The 10,000-nt window shown below is 38.1% G+C and overlaps 1 protein-coding gene across 5 annotated transcripts in view; it reads left to right on the top strand.

Moving 5' to 3' along the window:
• Positions 1 to 10,000, top strand: part of LOC123512710 (glycoprotein 3-alpha-L-fucosyltransferase A-like) — a 60,915-nt gene that overhangs the window by 20,359 nt on the left and 30,556 nt on the right. The window lies entirely within an intron of this gene.

The raw sequence follows: 10,000 nt of genomic DNA, 5'->3' as shown, positions 1-10,000 counted from the left end.
TGTCCCAGTACTGAAGGGGTTAGGAGCCTGTATTCTGAAACGCTTTGCTCTCTCACCATCACTGCTTTCCAAAGGCTCTACTAGAAGATACTCATGTTTTTAAGGGTATTTGTATGGTTCTGGTGATGGATTGGCACGATTTCTAGTATATGATAAGGAGAAAATGTCTTGAGAACTCGTCTAGTTGTCTCTGTGGCCTTGGAAAATTGTCGTGGTGAGAGAGCAAGGCGTTTCTGGACAAGGCCGTGTCTCTCTCAGGGCCTCGGTATTGGCGCTGTTTTAAGCCTCTACTCGGCGCATCTGTCAACACTCCACGCTTCTCCTCCTGCCGCCTCTCAATGTTGATGGATCCTCTCTGTTCCACTAATATTTAAGAACGCGCTGCCACTCATTTCCCATTCACTTCTGTATTAAAATAGTGCTTCTTTTTATTTTTGATGTGAAATGTTAAGAAGTATATTAGTCTGATATTGTTCTTGTTTGTATTTTCTTTTAACCTTTGTCAGTACTGGGACGCATTTTTACTATTTGGGTATGATTAGACGATTTTATTGGAGGTCAGAAGATTAATGGCTAGAGTCTTCACTATTTTGATCCCTACGTACGTTTCTGAAGATGTATTGAATCGCCAAATAGGAAGCAGAATAAATACGAAAACGCATCCTGGTACTGAAGTGGTTATGGTATGATCGATATTGGCTATATAAGATAAAAAAAAAAAAATGCTCACTCAACTGCTAGTGCCTAATTGAAGAAGAAGAAAAAAAAAAAAGACATCCATAATTCAAGAAGTGTCTAGAAACCTCTCTTGAAGAAATTTGAGTCAATACAGAAGCAAACAGCGCGTTCCAATGTTTACTAGTGCAAGAAATTAATGACTGACAGCTCCGGTTAACTTTTGCATGAGAGAGGTGGGCAGAATAGAATTGGCAGATTGTTTGAGAGGTTACCAGTGGAAAGGATGAAAGATTGAGAACACTGGTTGACTCTTGCATCAGGGAGGTGGAGAGAATAGAATTGTCATAGTGTTTGAGCCTTTACAAGCAGAATGGGTGAAAGATTGAGAACACTGGTTAACTCTTGCATCAGGAAGGTGGAGAAAATAGAATTGTCAGTGTTTAAGCGTTTACAAGCAGAATGAGTGAAAGATTGAGAACACTGGTTAACTCTTGCATTAGGGAAGTAGACAGAATAAAACTAGCTGAGTTCCAGATTTTATCAGTGGAACGGATGAAGGATTGAGAACACTGGTTAACTCTTGCATTGGGGAGGTGGACAGAATAAAACTAGGTGAGTTCCAGAGTTTACCAGTAGAACGAATGAAGAATTGAGACCACTGGCTAATTCATGGATTTCAGAGTGGACAATAGAGAGTTTCCGTGTACAAGGAATAGATGGAGGACACTGGTTAACTCTTGCATTAGGGAGGTGGAAAGAAAGGTTTTAGGTTTTAGCTTAATTATTAAATGTAGAAATGTAGAAGTATATGGGTAAATTTAAAGATTAGAATAATGTCTTTAGTTTTTTTTTTATTGTTTTATGGCTCTGTTTTTTTGTTTTTTTATAAGAGGGGAAAACTGGCTAAGAGCAACATAAAATAAAAAAGAAAGGCCCACTTAGTTGCCAGTCCCCTTGCAGATCCGAGAGAATTAAATAAATGCCTTGAAACGTCTTGAAGTTAAAGTTGTGAAATACAATAATTATAGTAATGGTTGTTGATTTGAATATTTGTTACCGGTGTTAGTGTAGAAGGAACTCAGAAATGTGCAGGTGACTGAGGATTAATTACCAATAGCACACCTGTTACTCACCTTTACTCGTGGTCTTGTGCAGGTGTGTGTATGTGTATGTGTATGTGTATGTATGTATGTGTGTGTGTGTGTGTGTGTGTGTCTGTGTGTTGATTCCCCAGGTGTATGTATGTATATGTGTGCGCGATATCGTAAGTGTATGCGTGTAACACCTGGCACCACGACACACACACACACACACACACACACACACACACACACACACACACACACACACACACACACACACATACACACACACACACACACACACACACACACACACACACACACACACACACACACACACACACACACAATTTCTACCGTCAGCAGTGTCGTGAGCGCGTACACACACACACACACACACACACACACACACACACACACACACACACACACACACACACACTCACTCAGCACGAAACATACAAAATAAACAGATAGTTATAAAAGAAAGGAAAAGAAAGAAAGAAAGAAGAAATTATTGCTTTTTTGTTATCCATTCTCTCTCTCTCTCTCTCTCTCTCTCTCTCTCTCTCTCTCTCTCTCTCTCTCTCTCTCATGCATTTGAATTCTGTCATTTCCTCCTCCTCCTCCTCCTCCTCCTCCTTCTCCTCCTCCTCCCCCCCCCTGACCTTCACCAGTGCCACTTCCTGACCCCCACAAAGACGCTATGTTGGCACTCATAACAAAGAGACAGCAAAAGGTTCAGATTTCAAGGTTGTTCTATAAGATTTTCGACCGTTGGTGACTGACTGAGTGAGTGGCTGACTGACTGACTGACTGACTGACTGACTAACTGACTCTTTCTCTCTCTCTCTCTCTCTCTCTCTCTCTCTCTGATAATGATGATGCAACTAATGATTATGAAAAACTGTGGCGGCGCTTCTGTGTGTGTGTGTGTGTGTGTGTGTGTGTGTGTGTGTGTGTGTGTGTGTGTGTGTGTGTGTGTGTGTGTGTGTGTGTGTGAGTGTGTGTTTAAGTTTGATGGGGGAATATTTACGTTCCTGTTTGTCGCGTCAGTAAATATTTAGGTTCGAAAAATAATAAATGGAGAAAAAGAGGAGGAGGAGGAAATAAGGAATAGGGAAGGAGGAAGATAAGGAGGAGGAGGAGGAGGAGGAGGAGGAGGAAGAGGAAATAAGAAAAGGAGAAGAAGGAAAAGGAGAAAATAAGGAATGGGGAAGGAGGAAGAAGAGGAGGAGGAGGAGGAGGAGGAGGAGGAGGAGGAGGAGGAGGAGGAGGAAATAAGGAAAGGAGGAGTTTTCTTATCCTTCCCTCAGAGAGCAAGTCATGTTTCTTTGCTTGTTTTTTCTTACTTGACTTATTCTATTTTGTTTTTCTTTTATTTTTTTATTGGTGTTTCTCTCTCTCTCTCTCTCTCTCTCTCTCTCTCTCTCTCTCTCTCTCTCTCTCTCTCTCTCTCTCTCTCGACAAACTATAGACACCTCCTCCTCCTCCTCCTCCTCCTCCTCCTCCTCCTCCTCCATCTCCTCCTCTCCTCCTCCTCCTCCTCCTCCTCCTCCTCCTCCTCCTCCTCCTCCTCCTCCTCCTCCTCCTCCTCCTCCTCCTGCCAGAGTAATCAATTCATTTTTTTTAGTTGACGTAGTTAAGTAACTCTAGGAGAGAGAGAGAGAGAGAGAGAGAGAGAGAGAGAGAGAGAGAGAGAGAGAGAGAGAGAGAGAGACGTTCTTTCTAAGTGACCCATAAATATAGATCTAGGATAACCCATGGGCCACCACTCTCTCTCTCTCTCTCTCTCTCTCTCTCTCTCTCTCTCTCTCTCTCTCACTAGAAATAATATTGAAAGGAAGAGCAAGGAAAGAAGAGGAGAGGAGATTAAAGAAGAGGAGAGGAAGTGAGTGAGGAGGAAGAGAGGCGAAAGAGAGAAAAATAATTAAGATGAAGAATAATGAAGAGGAAGGAAGGGAATAAGATAAAAGAGAAGACAAGTTGGAAATTCTATAACAGTAAAATAAACTTAATATTCAAAGGGAGAGAATAAATAAAGGGGAAAATATATAATGTACAGTGTTAACTCCTTCAATATTGAGACGCGATTTTGCCTTGATTTTTGCGTGTGATTTGACGATTTTGCCTTGATTTTTTGGTATAATTTGACGATTTTGCCTTGATTTTTTGAGAGAGAGAGAGAGAGAGAGAGAGAGAGAGAGAGAGAATAAATAAGTAAATGAAAAACAAAATAGATAAAGAGTAAAATCAATTGAAAATAAGTGAAATAAAATACTAAATAGATAAATAAATAATTGAATAAAAATGATAAAACTGAGAGAAAAAGGCAGGTGTGTATTGAGGCGTCCATCAGAGCACATTAAAAGGTTAGGCTGAAATATCAAGACACTTACCATTAACTATTCAAGGAGTGTTTGTGATCTTTGGAATCCAACCCTTTCCATTCTTGTATTTCATCTTTCTACTTATTCATTTATTCTAGCCATTTATTTACTAATTTTGCTTATTTTATTTTATCCTTTCCATTTTTTTTTATCTATCTAGTTATTTATTTATTTATTCATTCATTTACAAATTTCACTTATTTTATTTCATCACTTGCGTTCTTTTATTTTTTTATTTTTTTATTCATTCAGTTACAAATTTCACTTATTTTATTTCATCACTTGCATTATTTTATTCATTTATTTATTTATTCATTCAGTTACAAATTTCACTTATTTTATTTCATCACTTGCGTTCTTTTATTTATTTATTTATTTATTCATTCATTTACAAATTTCACTTAATTTATTTTATCACTTACATTATTTTATTTATTTATTTATTTATTCATTCATTTACAAATTTCACTTATTTTATTTCATCACTTGCATTATTTTATTTATTCATTCATTTACTAATTTTATCTTATTTATCTGTTTGATTTAACCCTGTGCATTTTATTCATTTATTTTTTTTTCATTTATTTATTTCGTTAATTTGACTGATTCATTTGATTTGATCCTTCGCATTCTTCTATTCTATTTATTTATTCTTTCTATCTATCCATTTACTTCTATTATTATTTTTTTGTTAGAGGTTTCCATCAAATGTCAGGTTTTTCCAATGGTCCACTCAGGAAAACAAGGAAAAGTAATGCCTGTTTTGTTTATTTATTTATTATTATTATTATTATTATTATTTTTTTTGTATTATGAGGAAAAACACGATATGGCAGTAAAGGATCTATTTGTTGCAGGATATGGTAGTGAAGGATCCATTAATTACTGGATGTGGTAGTGAAGGACCCATTGATTTCAGAATATGATGGTAAAGAATCTATTAGTTGTAGGACATGGCAGTAAAGGGTCCATTAATTTCAGGATATTGTAGTAAAGGGTCCATTAATTTCAGGATATTGTAGTAAAGGGTCCATTAATTTCAGGATATTGTAGTAAAGGGTCCATTAATTTCAGGATATGGCAGTAAAGGGTCCATTAATTACAGGACATAGTAAAGGACCCATTAGTTTCTGAGTTTGTACAAGGGATCCATTAATTTCTGGGTTTGTACAAAGAATCCATTAATTTCTGAGTTTGTACACACACACACACAGAGAGAGAGAGAGAGAGAGAGAGAGAGAGAGAGAGAGAGAGAGAGATAAGACACAGTGGCTCTACAAATACAGATAAATACAAATAATCAAGAACTAAACACAAAACACAATAGCAATGAGGTGCGATTACTTTACTTAACCCCTTCAGCACTGGGACTCATTTTTACCTTGAGATTTGTGTATGTTTAGACCCTTTTATTGATATTAGGAGGGTCTATGGAGGTCAGAAGATTAATAGCAGCAGTCGTCACTTTTAAATCCCACACATGAGTTTCTGAATATGCAAAACGCGTCATGGTATTTAACCCCTTCAGTACCATGACGTATTTCCCTATTCATTGTGGTGACTATTTGGTGATTTTATACAGCTTCAAGAACTCATGTGGGGGATTAAAATAGTGGAGACTGTGGCTATTAATCTTCTGAGCTCTATATACTCTTCCTAGTGTCAATAAATTGGCCTAATCGTACACAAATCTCAAGGTAAAAATGTATCCCAGTATTGAAAGGGTTAAAGGGTTAAGGGTTTCAATACTGTGACGCAGTTTTACCTCGATTTTTTGGGTGTGATATTGACGATTTTATTTTTATTAGGAATGGTCTATGGAGGTCAGAAAAATAATGGACAGAGTCTTTGCTAATCTAATCCCATCATATGTTTCTGAAGTATAAAATCGCCGACTGATAACCTTAATGAATATGAAAACGCGGCATGGTACTGAAGGGGTTAAGGCCACAACTGTACAAACGTGAAGTGTGATGTCAAAACAATATGAAAACCAGTAACAACGACAACGGAAGCAACAACAACGAAGATAACAACAGCAAAAACAATAACAACAACGAAAACAACAACAACCATAACAACAACAACAATAAGAACAACAACAATAACAACAACGAAGACAACAACAACAAAAACAACAATAAGAACAACGAAAACAACAACAACAACGAAGACAACAACAACAACAACAACAACACCACCACCACCACCACCACCAACAACAACAACAACAACAACAACAACAACACAAGCGGTCAGGCCACTAAGCACTTCACTCTACCTGTGTTTCCAAATCATCTACTTTTTCATCTATCTTGATTTTGTTTTCATTTTTTCTGCTTGCACTGAAAAAAAAAAAAAATTACCTCGAACTAATGAAAAATAAAATACCTCGTTGCTGAATGTAATAGAATCGTGAAAAAAGAAAAAAAAGGGAAATACAAGGAATAATTAGGCCTAGACGTGGTAATTTCTGTATAAAAACGGCCTATTTTCAGCCTATCCATAATATGCGTAATTTTCTCCAAACCTCCCTACTGACACCATTAATAGTCCAATGAAATGCGGCCCGGTGGTGGTGGTGGTGGTGGTGGTGGTGCGGTGGTGTGTGGCAGGGGGTCTATTTGGTTAGCACTTTCCCCATTGTTTTCTGGACACGGTGTATCCTCTGTAGTGTGTTTATGTAGGCTGAAGTGACGGGCTTTTTGTAGCATTGTGTGTGTGTGTGTGTGTGTGTGTGTGTGTGTGTGTGTGTGAGAGAGAGAGAGAGGGATGGAACTACTACCACTACTTCTACTTCTACTTCTACTACTACTACTACTACTACTACTACTACTACTACTACTACTACTACTACTACTACTACTACTTCATTTGGTGGACAGAAAGACAGACCAAAAACATTATCGCCACATCGTAACATTATTATTATTATTATTATTATTATTATTATTATTATACTGTGTCTTGAGTGTTTGCGTTATAATGGAATAAATCTGTAGAAAATAGTACAACTTAGAGAGAGAGAGAGAGAGAGAGAGAGAGAGAGAGAGAGAGAGAGAGAGAAACTTCATCTAATAAAAAATTCACTTACTGACATTGTAAACGAATAAAATGAAAATTGTCTGAAAGAGAGAGAGAGAGAGAGAGAGAGAGAGAGAGAGAGAGAGAGAGAGAGAGAGAGATACAAGAATAATCTAAAAAACGCAAAAATTTGAGAGGAAAGTGAGAGAGAGAGAGAGAGAGAGAGAGAGAGAGAGAGAGAGCGCAGGTGTGTGTGATGGCAGGTGTTACAGGTACAACGTGTGACACTCTGCGCACTTTCCAAAACACTATTACTACACGACACACCTTCACTACCTTCACTACTCTGCTCTCCAGTTGGCGGTACACAGGAGACAGGAGGCACTTAACCCCTTCAATACTGGGACTCATTCCAACCAAGAGTTCTGGGTAAGATTAGACCATTTTATTGACGTTAGGAAGGGTCTTTGGCAGGGTCACCAAACTACAGTCCGTGACGTCAGTTCATCAGGCCTGCCACCAGTACTTCAGTTTTCTTGATCTAACGTATGGAACACAAGACGTTGTGATACAATTCAAATTTAATTATTTAAATGTTATGTTTAGAAGACTAGGACATCTTGACGCACGTGGAGAGCTCCTGACTGCTGTGTGTCTTAAATATACTATTTTCAAATTTAAATTATTGTATCTAGATTTTCTTGTTTAATGTAATGTTTGTTTATTTCACGCCGTCCCAAGTCCTTCCCTGTGGTCGTGGTTCATACACTGCATCATACATCAACAGGCACTCCGTGGAAAGATATTTCTTGTGTACTGAAACCAGTCGTTTCTGCGTTGAACTTCGTGCGGAGACATGCACTCAATCACCGTCAGTTGAAGGCTTTCCTTGAAGAAATTGATTCTCATTTCTGTGACTTGCCTTCTCACACAGCAGTGAGGTGGCTCGGCTGCGGTAAAGTCCTGTTTCGTTTTTACAAGCTCCGAAACGAATTAGATTTTTTTTCACTGAAAAAGAGAAGTGATCCACAGCTGTCAGACCTGGCGGTCAAAGTTGTCATTTTCTTCAACATCAAATCCCACATGAATGAACTGAACTTGAAACTTCGAGGAAAGGATAACGTCGTTTGTGATCTCTACAGAATTATCAAAGGACTTCGGAGAAAGCTGCTGTTGTTTGAAGAACAACTGGAGAGAAAAACTTTTCATTTTCACCGTTTCAAAGAGTTTTGCGCTACAATCGCCGAAGATGTCAACCTCGATTTTCCGAAAAAAGATTATTCGTGACTTGGAGAAGCTTTTTATTTTCTTTTTTCAAGAGATTTTCAGATGTTGACTGAATTGAAAGTGACATTCCTCTGTTCCAGAATTCGTTTGATTGTTACCTTGATGATGTGTCAGTTGCACTACACTTGGAGCTCATTGATTTGCAAACAAATGACTTGTTGAATTTCCGAAACTGAAGAAACTTGCCGCTTGTTCGGAACAACTTGTGTCTGTGAGCAAACGTTTTAAGAAATGAAGTATGTGAAGTGAACACATCGAACGAGACTGACTGTTGAACATTTGAAAGCAATTATCTTGTTTGGATGCAACAATTTCAGACCAAACATCGATGACATCTTGAAAGCCAAACGTCAGTTACACAAATCTCACTAACTTTTTTTTGCTGCATAGTTTGTGAGATTGGGACACGTGCACACCAGGTCTGATGTAACCATCTTTTTACTTTTGCTAACGTCACCTTCTTTGACAACTTTGTAGTAAATAAATATGTTGGTTGTCTTTGTTTTTGTGCAGTGCACGCCACTCACCCAGGATTAACATGGAATGATAAACTAAATTTTCGTCCTTTTCCCAGAACTTTCGTTTTAGCTTGCAAGTACTGAACGGAATGATTATACGGCCCACGCTCGTCATTCTTTCAGATATCCGCCGCCCACTGTGAAAAAAGTTTGCTGATTCCTGATCTATGGAGGTCAGAAGATTAATAGCCACAGTCTTCACTATTTTAACATGAGTTTCCGAAGCTGTATAAAACCACCTAACAGGAGGCAGAATGACTATGGAAATGCGCCATGGTACAAAGGAGACATTAAATTTTTTTTTTTCGTTCTAGTGACAGATTAACAAGATTTCTATGCCACTAATAGGAGGAACACTATTGAGAACCTGACTAATCACCTCTGTGGCATTAGAAAATAGAAGAACAGAGAAATAGAGAACAAAGCGTCATTTTTTTTTTTCAATATGACCAAAAATTAGCTAATATCTTTCATTGTTAGTTAGGTTAGGTTAGGTTAGGTTCGGTGTGTTGAAACGGTCAGGGTGCAGATAAATAGATGGCTGTAGATAGATAGATGTTTAGAGAGGTAGATAGATAAAGATAGATACAGTGTGATTGAATGAAAGATACCTTGATACATGAACAAATAAATGGATAGATAGATAGATAGAGAGGCAAATAGATAGATAGACAGTATGATTGAATAAAAAGATATCTTGATACTTTGACATGTAAATAGATAGATAGGTAGATAGAGAGTTAGAGGCAGATAGATAAATAGATAGATAGACTGACGGATATATCTAAATAGACAGTACATGAATGGATAGAGTACTGGACAAATTGCGATACACAGACAGACAGACAGACAAACAGACAGACAGACGGATAAATATAATACTGAGGTGGATAAGTGGATGGATAACAGGTGGAGTAAGGGATAACAGCCCCCCCCCCCATAAAATCCACCCACACCCTTCCTTCCTCTTCCTCCCCTCCACCCTCCACCCACCACTTCCCACCCAGCCCCGCCCTGCCCT

The sequence above is a fragment of the Portunus trituberculatus genome, chromosome 34, assembly GCF_017591435.1.
Source record: "Portunus trituberculatus isolate SZX2019 chromosome 34, ASM1759143v1, whole genome shotgun sequence".
NCBI classification, from domain to species: Eukaryota; Metazoa; Arthropoda; class Malacostraca; order Decapoda; family Portunidae; genus Portunus; species Portunus trituberculatus.
Note: the sequence above shows the minus strand (reverse complement) of the source record. Positions and strands in the feature narration are given on the sequence as shown.